Genomic DNA, 15,845 nt, shown 5'->3' on the forward strand with positions numbered 1-15,845 from the left:
GACTCTGGCCAAGAGCCCAGCATTTCTGGCCCAGTTTCACCTGTAGAAGCCAACTGGGCAGACAGTCGGGAAGCTGGGGAGGGGAGGGGGTGGTGGGTGGGGAGTAGTCTGAGTGGGAAAGTGAACATTCCCAGGGGACTCTCAGCAACAGGATTTCCTGATGGGGGATGATTACCTTTCTCACATTACGTGGCCTGCTATTGACTTCCTGCTATTTTATTCACAGGATGAACACAACGGGGGCAGCTATTCAGTGGGAACAAGGGAAGGGCTTGCCTGACTCTGGACTTGGAGGAGGTGGCGGGATTGTGGTTAACTACAGCTGATCTAGTTCACACTGTACTTGCCTTTGCACAACTTCTGAGCCTCGATTTCCTTTTCTGGAACAGGCGGGCAAGCCTGGTGTTAAAAGATGTAGAATCAGACCTCAGAGAGTTGTGGGTGGGTGAACTCGGTAACTGACGTGGGGAGATGCTCTGAGCACTGGAAGGCTCCCCCCGGGAATCTCAATTCTGTCCTGCTCCTCTAACAACCTAGCATCTCGGGTCCACCTTTCTCAACTGAGAGGTCCTCAGTGTTTCCTGGAGAAATGCCCCCATCCCCCAGCTGAGTCCAGGCTCTCCACCCACTGGCTGTGGTCTAGCTGGATTCCATGCCCACTTTAACCTCCTTGCCCTTTGGCCCACTCTTCTTGCATCTACACCTCTTTCCGCTGGAAGCTCCTCCTCGGTCCCCTGCTCTATTAGCGACACTGTTTTTGATGTGCGGTTCTCCAAGTGTGGTCCAGCTAGCAGCAGCAACATCTGGGATCTTGGTAGAAATGCAGAACCTCAGGTCCCACCTGAGACCTTCTAAAGCAGACGCTCTGAGGACAAGGGACCCATAAACCTACCTTTGAACAGGCCCTCCCCAGGGGGCAGGGTGAAGTTTCAGAACCTCTGAGAAAATGTGTCTGCCCAGCTGGACTGTGAGCTCCCTGCTGGCCAGGGCTGAGTCTCATTTGGTGGCTCCCAGAGCTCCTCCCAGAGGCCATGAGGAACCGGGAAACAGCCTCCTGGAATGCCGTGAGCTGATGCTTCCCAGGTACACCTTCACCTGCCTATCTCCACATCCGGGTTCACAGCATCCCCTGCCCCTGCTCCTTCTATGGCCCTTTCCCCAGATGCTCACAGAACCCAATGCCTGCTAGCTGGCCTTTTCCAGAAGGCCTCCCAGAGTCTTGCAATGGCCTAGTCTGCCTCTGTTTCCCTCCACATCTGCTGCCTGAGCCTTCTGGATGCCATGCTTAACTCAAGGTCTGGTCACATCCATAGTGGGGCTGCCCTTGAACATTGGGTCTCTTCTGTGTGCCTCTTTCTTGTGATGTTTTCTGCCCTGACCCTGTTCCTGATAGAAGGAGTCTTGCTCTGTAGGGTGTCACCCTCTGCAACCGCGGTGAGGGGGTCCCCTGGCCCCCTCCCCTCCAGCAAGGGCAGCCGACACGTGCAGGTCTCTGGGTTGACATTTACAGCAGAAGCAGTTCACACCACTTCCCTGCTTTCCTGACCTGAAGGTGAGAGAAAGGGAGATGAAGGACTTTAGGCCTCTGGCGAGCTGCAGAGTCGTGTCCTCTGGCTGCTCTGAGACTCCTGGCCAGGGCTGTGGAGCAGGCAGGGCAGTGTGCAGACGAACTGGCCTCCGCCTAACCCACACTCTCTTGGGATTTTCTTCTCTACCCGCTGCCCTTGCTGCTACTGCTGCCCGTGTCCCCAGACTCTTCTCCCAAGCCCTGGATGGAAGCCAGCCTCCTGGAGCAGGTCTGCCTGTGTGTGAAGCCCCAATCTGCTGCCTGGGGTGAGTCACTTAACCATTCCATGCCTTAGTTTGCTCCCTGTGAAGTGAGCCTGGATAGAAACACAACCTCATAAGAAGCTCTTAGGTTTGCCCCCAAAGCTCTTGATCATGAGGTAGGTGCCCCCCTTCCCCTGGGGAGTCCAGTAAGAGAGGGAAGGGGACTGGACAGTGGCGGACTGGGTTTCCTGAGGACCAGCTTCCTCCTCAGTCTGTCTCTGACCTCCAACCAGCCTCCAGATCCAGCATCACACACGACTGACTAGTTGGTTTGTGGACCAGAATTTCCAACCTCTCTAGCTGACCCTTTTCAGTGCCAAATAAAATTTCTGCTCCTCCTTTTTGCCCTTTCTACTTCCGCTAAGAGAAAATGACTTCAGTCATGCCTTAGAATTTGGATTCCGTCGATCACAACATCTGTACCCATGTGGACATTCTTCAGATATGTATGGATGAGACAGTTCTATTCAGCTCACAGATATTGCTGGGTACCCTGGTGGATCCTGGTGGGACCTGAGCTGGTTGCCTTTAGTCTGGAGACCTGAGCACTCTCCAACAAATGGAGTCTTAATATAAATCTACTCCTCCTCAGGCATGAGCTCCCCTAACACACCTTGCCAGGCAGGTAGTGTGATGAGCCCATCTTACAGATAAGAACACAGAGGTGCCAAGAGCTATATTAACTCCCCAAGACATGGAGTTAGTGATTGGTAGAGTATGAGTTGTATCTGAGCAATCCCAAAGCCCATGATTTCTCTCCACTACATTCTTCCAGGTGACAGCTAATCCCTATTAATCTTACCTCCACGGCTGGGAACTCCTAAAAAAGAAAAAAAGCATCAACTACCAGCCGCAAGTCAACATTCCAGGGGTGGCCAGTGGGTTGTTTTGGTATTTGTTACCTAGTTTAATTGGCAATTCAATTAGTTGCCCTAAAGTACGGGCTTCCACAATGGCTCATGAGGTAAAGAATCCACCTGCAATGCAGGAATCACAGGAGACTCAGGTTCGGTCCCTGAGTGGGGAAGATCCCCTGGAGTAGGAAATGACAACCTGCTCCAGTATTCTTGTCTGGGAAATCCCATGGACAGAGGAGCCTGGTTGTCTACAGTCCATGGGGTACAAAAGAGTTGGACATGACTGGGCACACGTGCAGCAGATACAGATATTATAGAGGGGAAAATCAATTCTCAGAGAGATTGAGTAACCTGCCTAAGGACACACAACGAGGAAGTACCGGTGTTGGGGGCAGAATCCAGGTCTGTCTGCCCCTGCATCCCTGTTGACCCCTCTGCAATATGTGAGCTCCCCAGAGCCTAAGACAAGGAGGGTGTTAATAGCTATCTTGAGCCATAAAACTCCCCTCATTACATGCTGAGTATTAATAAATTTTTTTTTATTTAAATGGTTTGCCTCCTATCTGGTCCTACATCAGGATGAATAATCCATCTCCACATAGAATAACTTAAGGGTCTCTAGATTGAATGAGAGTGTAGGCAGGAAAGTATAATTTTTTTTTTAATCTCAACTGAAAAATAATTTTTAATGTGCCAAATATTGCAAATTCAGTCCAATACACGGGCTTATTATGCAAAATGTCCTAATTAAGCATTATCATCTTGCAACAAGACGAAATACCAGCCACCCCACAAGCATTCCCCCGAAAGGCTAAGGACGTAGCTGTCTAATGGGACTTGCCTTCAGCAGAGGTCTGGTCTCGGCTGCCGAAGTCCATCAAGTGCCTCCTCCCACCTCCAGAGGACCATGATCCCTGTGGAATTCCACTTAGCACAGATGGGCTGCAATGCAGAGAGTGGGTATTGTGACTTGAAAGCATTTCGTTTTCTGCACTGCTGTTCCCGAGCAAGAGCTGGAACCGGCCTGCTTTGCATGTCTCTGATTCCAGATACCTCAGAGAGACTCAGAAGCCAATGCCTCAGCTTGGAGGACGAGTGGAGGCTTCGTGTAGGGAGGGCTTTGCGACAGACAGAAACCATCTACCCTTCCTGCTTGGGGTTCTGAGCAAATCACTTGACCGCTCTCAACCTTGGCTTCCTCTTCTAGAAAAGGGGGAGAGAGAGGGTTCATCCGGACACCTGGGGCCTGAGACTTCTAGCACAGAATCCGGTACTCAGCAGATCCTCCATGGTTCCTGTTCTTAAGAAACCGCTAGAGACTTCCCTAGAAACCCAGTGGTTAAGACTCCATGCTTCCATCACAGTGGGTGCAGGTTCAAACCCTGGTTGGGGAGCTAAGATCCCAGATGCTGAGCAGCATGACCAAAAAAAAAAAAAAAAAAACCACGCTAAACTGAAGCCTGGCCAGGAAGAGAGATGCTCTGTGTATGTACCAGGGACCCTTGGATGGCTGCTCAGACCATGAACTGCTCCTTGTCAAGAATCACTTTGGTCAAGCCAGTCTCCTCCTCAAAAGTTCCATGGCTTCCTGGCTCCCCTGAATGTAATTCAGCTTCTTTCACCTGGCCACCAAGGCCCTCCTTTCCCGAAATGCCTTTTTCAGCCAACTTTTCTACTCTCCCAAAATTCACTTAATAAATATTTAAAGAAGCAGCGAATACAATGAATTTAGCATCGTGTGGCTGAACCTCTGGCTCTGCTCCCAAGGAGCTCATAAGCTAATTGGGAGCAAGACTTAAGATCTCAGAAGAAAAAAAAAAAAAAAAAAGGAAAAGAGCCCTTTAGTTCACATTTTCATCAAGGGACCAATTCACACCCCAGGTTCCAGTCCTCGGAGCAAAAGCTCCCAAGGGCCTGCTCTGATGTGACATTTGGGGATGCCACTTAGATTAAACAATGAGGTGGGCGTTCCAAGCTGCAAATCATGACTCCCAGGCCAGAAGGCCATTCCTGAGGAAACCCTACTGTAAGGGCTTCTATTGCCTCAAAATACAGCCCACAATTTGCCAACACAAAGAATGTTAGAATTGGTGTGTTTTGCTTTGTGGAGTTTTTGGTGTATGTGTGAAAATAGCTGCCCAGTAACCAGCCTGATGACATGAGAAATAAGTGCTCCTTGGTGAAAATAAAGGTATTGCAGACTTGCCAGTTGGCTGCATTATTTAGAAACACTCCCCAGGGTGCATGAACTGAGGATAAGAATCCAGGGAGGCCTGGAGATTGGGCCTGTAGCGCTGGTACCCGAAGTTTGATCCCCAAGTGGTCCTCCATGCAGTTGTCCGGCATTTGGAAGGATTGCCAGTTGCCTGGCTACTTGGATGATGAGGACCATGGAATCCTACCCAGGAAGTGTGTGACTGTCACAGGGGACATCATGCAGGGGTGGGAGTTCTTCAAAGGGCAGGGGGTCTGGCGTCCCCTGACACCACCCACTCAGGAGTCTGTATAGACCCTTGAGGCCTTGAGAAGCAATGCTTGTTCCCCAAAGTCCTCTGTGGAGCAGAAGCTGGATGGAGACTTGCTTCCAAGGTAGCATGGTCATGAGCTTGTGGGGGAGGAGTTGAACAGCACCAAGTGCACCCCTGGACCGAGCCGTGCTCATCCACGAGAAACACCCTGAAGCTGATGGTCTTAGTTCAGGGCCCTTTATCAAGAGTCATGTGCAAGACATTTGCTGAAGGCCTGTCTGTCCTAGACTCTGTGCCCACTCTTTATGTGGGTGACACATGTGAACACCTCGGTGACACCTGGACACAGGAAATGCCCCATTCACTTATCTGCATATGATTAAATCAGTTTCAAGATATCCCACTCACAAACTGGGCATTCTTGGCCCCTTCCTAAGCCTCTGAGGAATGTTGGGAGGGCTTTGGAGGTTTCCCAAGAAGTCACAGCTGGTGGTTTGTTGCATGGTGAGCAGTGGCATCCCCGGGCAGCTGTGGCAGGCAGCTATGGGGTAGGCCTGCCAGGCAGCTTCCTGACCACATCAGCATTGCCTGTCCTTGGAGGGCATCTCCTGCTGGTAGCCACATCTGCTCTAAGCCAGCCAACCAGAGGGGCCCTCTTGCAGCTAAGGTTCCCCATGCTTACACTCCAAAGTTCCAGGCACCAGGGAAGCCCTTTCCACAACAGGTGGGGTCACCTGAATGTTTCTGTTTGTGCAAGGCCAACCCCCAGCCCCTGTGTCATTGCCCCTCCCCGTCCTCATGAGCCATCTGGATGTCCCAAAGCCTTCCCTCCACCTCTCTTTGGGATTCTACAGGCAAATTCTCCTTGCTGGACCCAAAATTCTAAAAGTCCTTAAGCCCACGAGGTTTAAGCTGGAGCTTGGGGCTCAGGTGCTAGGCTGCCCCAGAAAGCAATTCGTTCACAGTCAAAAAGGCTAAGACAGCAATAAATTTCTCAGAATCCCCGTTGAAGCTCACAGCCAAGCCCTGAGAAAGTGATACGACACATCTGTCCATTTTACAGATGGGCAAATGGACCTTAGATGGATTGACTGTCACTTGGCTAATGAGTGGAGGTCAGGTATGTCAGTTTTGTTCCAAGTTCAGGGTCCACGCTCTTGGCTGCCATTCTCTAGCGGTTCCTACAGTGACTCCTGACTACTTCTGGGCCTCAGTTTCACCGGCTACAAGGAGAGAAATCCCATCTCCTGGCAGGCAGTCTGAGCTCAGTGAAGGCTGGGGCCAGCGGGTCAACATCTCTGAGAGCTGTTCAGCTCTGGGCTGCAGGTGTTTGACACATTTATGCTCAATTCAGGGCCCCCTGGCGTATGAGGAAGTGACCCTGATCTGCGAGCACCTTATCTTGGGGCTTGACAGTCGTAAATGAGCCGACAGCTCCCTAGGGCCCAGTCTCAAAGGTGGCAACCCAAGTAAGTCTACCACTGGGATATCAAAGCCGGCGAATGACCCCAGGAAACGGCCAGGGACAGTGTGACACAAAAAAGGTGCTTTGGGTGGGCAGGGGCCCTCCTGGGGCCTGCTCGCCTTTGAGAGCATCCTTTGACAGCCATATGTCATCCTTAATGGCTTCTGCCTCCCCAGCAGCAAGGGATCTTCTGAGCCAGAAGGCTTGGGGCCCCACCTGGCCTGTGCTCTGAAAGGAGAAGGCAGGCAAGGAAGCTCCCTCCCTCCCCAGCAAGGCTGAGTTTGTTTCATTTAATTACTGATAGTTCTTTTTTTTTTTTTTGCTGTCCCTGCCTAATCTCAGAGTTAAAACCACCAAGAACAACTTTTTCTTTCTTCCTCCGACTGTTCAGCTGTCCGGGTAACACATCATCAAGCAAATTCGTTTGGCCCCAGGGCCAGGAGGCATAAAAGGCACTGAGTGGGCGGCATGAGTCAGTTTCCATCAAGCCTCTGGACAGTGATGTAACCACTGCTTGTCAGCTTCCCCATCCAGGCAGCAGTGCAGATCCCCCAGAGCTGACATATGAAGTGAGGATCCCAGAGCCAGGCCCTGCCTCCCTCCACTCCAGCCCAATGCGGGCCACAGCTGCCCCCAGGGACATGCAGTGTCTTTCTGCATATCCCCATGTACACACGTCCTCCTCCCGCCTCGGCCCCTGCCTTCATTTCCAGGGTGTGAATTCTGACAGCTCAGGCGGGTGTCGGCCTCATGGGTACATTCCTTGCTATCTATAGTGCCTGGCTGTTCCAGAAACTTCCAGCCCAGCTCCCCAACCCCACTCCCAACTCCGAAGGTGCAAGACACCTCATGGTCCAGGCTGTGCCTCTGTCCCAGGGCTTCCCTGGCAGAAGGTCACACCCTCACACCCACTTGCCTAATTTAGTGGCCTTCTGAACACACTTATGTACTGTGGTATCTGCACCCCTCCAAACATCTGGAGGAAAATTGGAGAAAAAAATCCACCAAGAATTTAAGTGTTTATATTGCACTGGAATTTTGAAAACCAAGTCAGGAAAACTTCACATCTTTAGCTAATTGTTTGGTGGTACGCAGTGCTAGGCCAACATATAATCTGACAAAGGGTATCCCTCCTTGCTCTCTTTCTAACCACGTGATGTGTTCACGGAAGGCTTGTAAATCTTTCTTTCTTTCCCTCCCAGAGAACTCCAGGGAAAACTTGTACCAGTGTCTCAGTTGCTCACCCGGCCTCACAGCTTAGAAATAATCCGAGGGTCGAGGCCCTGCAGGGCTGGGTGGACCTCAGGCTGCTCTGATCTTCTCTAGGGTTAGTTTATCCTCTCTATTTATCTTTACTTTACAACCCATTCACCCGCTTCCTTCGCTGTCTCCGGACCTCATCACACGCAGTCACCATCACGGGAGGGCCCATGTCTGGCCCTCTCCGGAGGCTTTCAGGATGATGTCAGCCAGAAGCAGTAGGGCCCGCCCGTCCCCCCGTTAGTCAGCAGTCACTCTTCTGTCCAGGTGTGGCTCCCCGTCGTCTACCGAAGGGAAAGCCTGTCGAATGGAAAATGGGAGGCATGGATCAGTTTCAAGATTAAACTTTAAAATTCAAAAAAGGTCACTACTTGAATTAAAACACTTAAAGAAGCATTGTTCCTGGGAGATAAATTAAGAGTTTGGAGTTAACATATACACACCACAATATATAAAATAGATAAACCAAAAGGACCTACTATATAGCACATACTATATTCAATATCTTGTATTAGCCTATAATGGAAAAGAATATGTATAATATAGATAGATGAATCACTTTGCTGCACGCTTGGAACTAACACAACATTGTAAGTCAGCTATACTTCAATTTTTTAAAAAAGTATAATTCCCAAAGAACGAGTTCTCTTTTCTTCCTTCCATAAAATTTTTTGTTGAAGTTCTGATGTCTGGCACTAAAGGGCAGTTCTGAAATATAGTGTAACACCTACCCCTTTATTAAGGAGCTTGGGATCAAGTGGGGTTGGTCCAATTTGGCAAACAATGACACTCAGGGGCAAACAGTCCAGGGAGAGGAAGGTGCACCACCAGCCCCCCACTCCCAGGGAGGAGCCAATTTAAAGCCATACAGATGGCTTATGAGTAGCCCCATTCATGATCACGGCCCAGGACTGATGGCGACACTGAGGCTTTTAAGGTGTACGGCTCTCTGCGGACTGCTGGCTCCTGACTGACCACCAGCCGTTAAGAAGGTCCATCCCTAATCAGACTCCTGATTAGGGATGGACCGCCTCCCCCTCCTAACTCTACCAGGAGAATTCCCACCTTGGTATCTTTGCCGAAGCCTGTCCTTTGCTTACCCAGGATGCCCTCTCACCATCTCTCTCCCTGGACAAATCCCTGTCCTTCCAGCAGAGCCTGCCCCATGGGCATCTTCCCTGTGTGGTCACCCAAGGCCCCTCACTGAAAGGCCCCACACTTGGGTTAATGCTCTGGGCTGCCATGCAGAAGTTCTCAGTAATTTGGTCTTTGATGTTGTGTTTTGTAGGTGAAGTCCAGTGCCGGGGGGCAGGGGGATTAGTGCCCCTCAGGACCAGGTGAGTCCATGGAAATGTGGACTGCCCTGAAAGGCCATGCCTTCCACTTGAGCCAGAACTTGCTCCCAATGCAAAGAGAAGGCCACGGCATTCATGAAACAGGGACAGCTGAGGTGTCTTCACATTCCTTCTTACTCTGTCCCTTTCCTGTACCTGCCAACCTGGTGTGCTGGACGTGAGACCCAAAGCACAGGGAACAAGAACGCAGCCCCGGGTCCTCTTCCTTCCAACAGGAAGTTGGAGGTAGAGCATGTTGGTAGAGTGTGTGCATATCAAGAAGTGAAATAAAAACAGTTGAGTGAGTGTTGGGCTGCGTTTCCGCTGCTCTGGTAAGAATGAAATACATATGCATGGACTAACTCTGAAACACAAACTGTGTAATCCTGGTGATTCTGCATGTGAGTTAAATGTTCTTCTATTTACGCTTAAAACTGGCCTGGCACAGTCTAGAGATGAACAGTAAAATGCACGCTCATCATTTAAAATGTTTACTTTTTAAAGAATTGAAGTATAGTTGATTTACAATGTTAATTTCTGCTGTACCGCAAAGTGATTCAGTTATACATAGATATACATTCTTTTTCATATTCTTTTCCATTATGGTTTATCCCAGGAGGTTGGATATAGTTTCCCTGTGCTACACAGTAGGACCTTGTTTATCCATTCTATATATAATGGCTTGCATCTGCTAACCCCAAAGTCCTAATCCTTCGCTTCCTCGCCCTACCCTTCCCTCTTGGCAACCATCAGTCTGTTCTCTATGTCTTTGAGTCTGTTTCTGTTTTGTAGATAAGTTTATTTGTGTCATATGAGGTGTTTACTTATCATTACTTAAAATGACATTAAGTGGCCAACAAGTAGACACCATGACAAGTTGAGAGAGAAAGGAATCAGAAAGGAGGAAGCTTTATGATTTAGTATCCTTAGTGACACTTTTTCCTGCCTTTTCTTTCTTTTTTAGTTTTTGGCTACATGGCATATAGAATCTTAGTTCTCTAACCAAGTATCGTACCCACACCCCCAATATTGGAAGGGCAGAGTGTTAACCACTGTACCACCAGGAAAGCCCCTTTCCCCGTCTTTTAAACAGGAGTCCTGCCTTTTCATGTTGCCCCTAACCATGTAAACACTGTACCAGCTCTGCCTTCAAAGCACATTCAAGCCATTCCCACTGTAATCATTTCACACCACAGCCAGCGCCCTTGCCTGGGACAGCAAGGGCTGTCATTGCTGACCAGCTCTGTCTGCCCCGCCCTCTGTTGTCCTCGTCTAGTGACACCTGTCAGCCCCACAGGATGGGCTTAGTAACTGGAAATCTCACACCTGGAAGATGTCACTGTTGTCTGTAATTTGCATTGCACACAGTAGGTGCTCAGTAAATGCCTGCTGCATGCCACTGATTTACCCGTAAGGCCCTCGAGGCCAGGGTCTGGGTCTTACACTCACACAGTGGCAGTACTTGGCCTTGCGCAGACAAAGGACACAGTGACTGTTTGCTGGGGAAGATATGGTTGCTACATTTGGAGCAGAAAACCCTTCTCTGTGGATAGCGCAAGGCCACTTCTATCTATTGCTCTGGTCTCGGTGATTCAGTGTGGAAGATAAAGATGACCGATAGGTCCAGAATGTTAGTGTTAGAAAGGACTCTAGACAAAGTCTCTTGTTTTCTAAATGAAGGAGTAGAGATGAAGGCTAAACGACATAACTGAAACATAAAGTGGGTAGCTGTTGCCTGCGCTCCACCCATCACCACCTCCCTCCTTCCGAACCTCTTCACGCTGATTAGGGAAATAGCCTCCCTGCTGTTTTGGGGGTGGGATCTGTGATCCAGGCTGAGCCAATCAGCACATTCCATCTCTCTGGCCATGGCGCCTGATTTGGGGTTCAGCCTGAGACCTAAGATAGGCCAATCCAAGTGAACATCAAGGCTTTTGCTAGGCGTGAGGGGCGGCAGACACTCTGCTCCGGACCAGGGATGTGAGGAGGGGCAGGGTGGGATTGCCACAACTGCTTCTGTTATCTTGCCAGGGCTGAGCCGGTGGAGCAACCACTGTACCCCATGAGGAAGGGCAACGGGAGTGACAGAGAATGGCACCAGAGCCTGAAGCTATTGTTACTCACTGGATCAACCCACACCTGAAGCCTACATAGCTTCATTTTTCATTTATGTTTTCATTTATGTTAACTAGCAAATTTTCTTTTTCAAATGTGTTATTATTGAGACTAGTTTGTTTGGAAATTTCTGTTCTGAACAGCGTAGATGATACTGACAAGTCCAAAAAAAAAAAAAAAGTAAAGTAAATAATTCAAAGACATATAAAAGCAGGCCTAGGTTTCAGGTCTCCTAACTCCCGACCTAGTAGCCACTGCAATAACCCCACCGTAATGCCCCCAGATATGATGTAACTGTACTTCAGTACCCATCTGAAGTAACTCTAGTGATAATAGGTATGGTGGAGAATCAATGGCAGCAACAGCAAACCTAACAGATTGTGCATTATTACCACATTGTGAATGAATCAAGCATTCCAACTGCTCTCCTGTCAGGGCCAGAAAAGGCGGGTCTGAGTCTTCCCTGGGACACTATAGTGATTCCCACTTAGCATTGTGACAGCAGGTAGCAGAACCCAGGCAGTGTATCCATGGAGGACAGCACCACTGGGAGGGGACCCGAGGCTTCACAGGGCCACTGGGAGGGAGCAGAGGCAGCAGTGCATGCAGTCGGCTCAGGACAGTCTGCCCTCAGTAAACTCCAAGCGACAGTCAGAGCTGGCCACGGACAGCCCTCTCCTTCCTGCCTTCGTGAGCACAGCATGGTGGAACGCACTGAACCTTAGTCTCCGAGAGGGCTGGAATCAAAGGACAAGATTGGCCCGCTCACCTCCCATCCAGCACACCAAGCAGCAGTGTGCTCCGGGATGCATAACCCTGAGATGCAGACCCTTGGCCACATTAGCTCAGCTCCCCTCCAGGCCACTGGGTCACCACACCCTACGTTGTCCTTTAGCTGTTGAGGGACAGGGCCTAGGGTCCTGCAGTCACCCCTCAGGCTGAGTGCGTTGGAGGGGCCCGAGGAGAGAGGAAGACCCATGACACCTCTCTGATTTCTCCAGGTGCCCCCGAGGGGCATCTTCCTAAAGTCCTCCTGACAGGCAGCCAGATGGGATTATTTGGGAGCAAGGCCATACTGCACGGAGCCAGGGTGGAGCTCACCTACGTTGGGAACCACTTGGGCTCTGAGGCAGCAGAAAAAGAGGATGCCCTGAGGGCTGTGGCATCAGAAAAGGCCTTGGAAGCAGGCAGCAGCTGGGCGGGACCAAAAGGATGAGCAGAGGCAAGGTAGAGGTGGTAGGAAGACACAGAGAAGGCAGAGGATGTTGGCTCAACCACACCAGCCACTCCAAAGGGAGATCCTGGGGGCCCCCGGGGGTCTGCTCTGCAGGTTGCTGGGTCCCGGCCAGGCTAATGCAAGAGGTCTCCCACCAACTGGAAACAGGGAACTGGCATAGCTGAGAGCTCCATGAAAGGGCCTGGATTCTGATGACAGGCAGACTGGCAGGGCCAGGGGCCAGGGGCAATGGCATGGAGCCCCCAGGGTTTGGTCCCAGAGGAAGCACCTGGGCAGGTGCTACGGCCCCAGGAGGCCCTTCCCCACAGTAAGTAGAGTTCTTAGTTCCTTCGACTAGTCTCTTGGTCAAGTTCCCTAACCTCCCTGAGCCTCAGTTTCTTGCTCTTGTAAAATGGGTATGTGACCTGATAGGTTTGCTTTGCGTATCCCCTGAGATCACAGGCCTGGCACCAATAAATGCTCTTCAGATTCAAGTTTCCTACTCCCCTCAGCAAACTCCCCATGGACTCTTCTGCTTTTCTCTAGTATTTTCTCCACTCTGTAGCCGTGCACCGCCTGCTCTGGGTGGAACAGAGGCGGACAGCTAAATCAAGCCCACAAGTCCAGCTCACAGCCTCTGGGATCCAGTGGTCCCAGCAGGAAACCAAGGTGATGGCAAGTTTAGCCTTACAGCCAGGTGTGTTAGTGACGGCTGCAGAAACCAGCAAGCAGAACCCCACACAGAGAGACAGGGAGCAACACGCATTAGGGGATCAAGGCTCAGATTAAATTCCCAGGCTGACTGCTTCTTGGCTGTGTGGCCTTGGGCAAGTTAGGTATTCCCTTACCCCCCAGGCCTGGGGTGAGGACACTCTGGAGATGAACCATCATTTTTCATCGAGTAAGCTGCACAGCTTCATTTCTCTGGCTCCTCCCAGTTTCAGGGAAGGAGCTGTTATTACCCCTGCTTCCCAGTGGAGAAACAGAGCTGGATCTCCGCTTGTTTTGGCAGCTTTATCAATAGTTACAGTAGGACCTTGGGCATTTGACCTGTGCATTGGGCAGGGTGGGGGATGGGCCAGGGCCCGAGCATCGGGGTCCTGGCCACTGTGCCTGCCACTCCCACCGAACTGGGATGTACGGCTCCGGTCAGGTGGAGCCCCCATTGCCCACATCGATGTAGTATTAAATTGGCTTTCTCTCCTCTTCTCACTTTCCAGACCCCTCACTCTAGCTGCTGGTGATGGTTCCCAAATCAACCATCAACTGCATGCCCAGCTCTTGGCTATGCTCACAGGAAGGCTGGGCTAGAACAGAGAGTGCTATTACTGCTGCTGCTGCTAAGTCGCTTCAGTCGTGTCCGACTCTGTGCGACCCCATAGACGGCAGCCCACCAGGCTCCCCCTGTCCCTGGGATTCTCCAGGCAAGAACACTGGAGTGGGTTGCCATTTCCTATTACTATATAGATATAATTTAAAAAATCATTTTTTAAAGTTTCATATGCATGCAGGAGACCCAGGTTTGATCCATGGGTCAGGAAGATCCCCTCGAGAAAGAAATGGCAATTGACTCCAGTATTCTTGCCTGGAGAATTCCATGGACATGGGAGCCTGGCAGGCTGTAGTCCATGGGGTTGCAAAGAGGCAGACACGACTGAGCAACTAACACTTTCACTTTCTTTCAGGCGTATTTAGATGCTATAGGTTTGGCTTCAGTACCATGCCTCAGTGGCAGTAGGATCATTATCATATTTTATTTCTTTTTATCAACCAAGGAAAGGAAACAGTGAGGGGAAAATATATCACCGTCCCAGTATGATGTACTCACTTCTCATTGATTTTCCAAAAGCTTAGCCTAGGAAAATGATCTTAGATTTTTTTAAATGTTTATGTTGAAATCATTTTAGATATATAGGAGACCAACAAAGATAATAACAGAGTTCCTATTATATACAGTTTTGGGATTGCTTCTTTGCCTTCATGCGGTAACTTGATTTTCCATGCGAATGGGGGGCCCCACATGCAGCCACCCCAGGAAATGGCCACAGCCTGTCTTGGTGAGGCCCAGACCTGCCATCTACTAGCCTATACATCAGTGAACACCTTTTTCCCGGCCATGAGGGCAAAGGGGAGTCCTTGGGGCCTCTTGGGTTTCCTTGATCTTGAAAGAGAAAGTCCCTTTTCTTCCTCTGCATATGCTTGTGTCTGGATGTGATTCCTAGAACAGTCACCACATGTCGCAGCCAAAGACCAGCTGCAGGAGGAGCCGGCAGAGGACATCGGCATGTAGAGCTAAGAGAAAGGGGTCCACACGACCCTTTCGTTAGCTCTGTGACATGGTACATTTTTCTGCTATATTCAAACCATTCCAACTGTCCACCGTATTGTTAGCAATTCTTGAGAATGCTGGATATTCAATCTAAGAAATGTGTCAGTTTATTGAACAAAACCCCTCTTATAAGACTTGTGGGTTTTTTCCTGTGTTTCACAATTATAAATGATGCTCTGGGAAGCATCTTTGTATATAAAGCTTTTTCTGTATTTCAGACACAGACCAGGAAACCCTCCCCACCAATACCTTCAGCTCCCAACCAGCCGCCCTTGACCAGGGATGCTAGAGATGCTAGAGGTGGAAGGGCTCTGGGAAATCATCCTATCCACCTCTGCAGCTACAGCGGGGGATACTGTAGCATGGAAGGAGGAGATCATGTGGAGGATTGGGAGCAAGCACCCGACTCCCACACAGAGCTGCCCCCCATCTGAACAGGCCCAGAGGAGTGAAAGTCCATATTGAAGCAGGTGGGTGATGTGGGAAGGAGGCAGCAGACACAGTCAGGAGGAAGACAGAAGGAGAAAGAGGGGATTACAACTCTGAGTGACAGCCTGAGATGGCCAGTCCCCACCCATTCACCTCCAGGACTTTAGGATGGAACCAGGCCCTGCTCTCCATGGTCCCCTGATGAACCCAACCTCCCAGGGCCTTCAGGACTCACCTTGAATTATCCAGGGCAGGAGGAGCCATATCACAGCTCCGTCCCTTGGGCGGGGAGAGGGGGAATCCCAGGCACTCTGCCCAGTGATGCGGGATGGACTTTCCCTGTGATGGGGGACGGACTGCAGCCTTAAAAAAGCCCAGGGTCACTTGGGGGTCTTAAAGCTTCAGGATGACCTGGGGGAGAGGACTTCTGGGACCTCTGTCATTTCAGCCAATGACAACCTTCTCACAGGAGCAGAGAGGAGGGACAGCCAGCCACCCAGGATTGCTACAGAGCCTGGTGGTTGTGGGGGGGTGGGGCATCC

At 50.4% G+C, this 15,845-nt stretch overlaps 1 long non-coding RNA gene across 1 annotated transcript; it reads left to right on the forward strand.

The window, feature by feature from the left end:
• The first annotated feature begins 226 nt into the window (after positions 1 to 226).
• Positions 227 to 15,344, forward strand: LOC147378166 (uncharacterized). Its single transcript, XR_015151463.1, has 3 exons — positions 227 to 1,083; positions 1,753 to 1,833; positions 15,093 to 15,344. It is a non-coding gene; the product is annotated as an uncharacterized LOC147378166 (long non-coding RNA).
• The last annotated feature ends 501 nt before the right edge of the window (positions 15,345 to 15,845 follow it).

This window comes from Bos grunniens, chromosome 2 (genome assembly GCF_055505025.1).
Source record: "Bos grunniens cultivar Pamir isolate PY7600 chromosome 2, Bosgru_T2T1.0, whole genome shotgun sequence".
Classification (NCBI taxonomy): domain Eukaryota; kingdom Metazoa; phylum Chordata; class Mammalia; order Artiodactyla; family Bovidae; genus Bos; species Bos grunniens.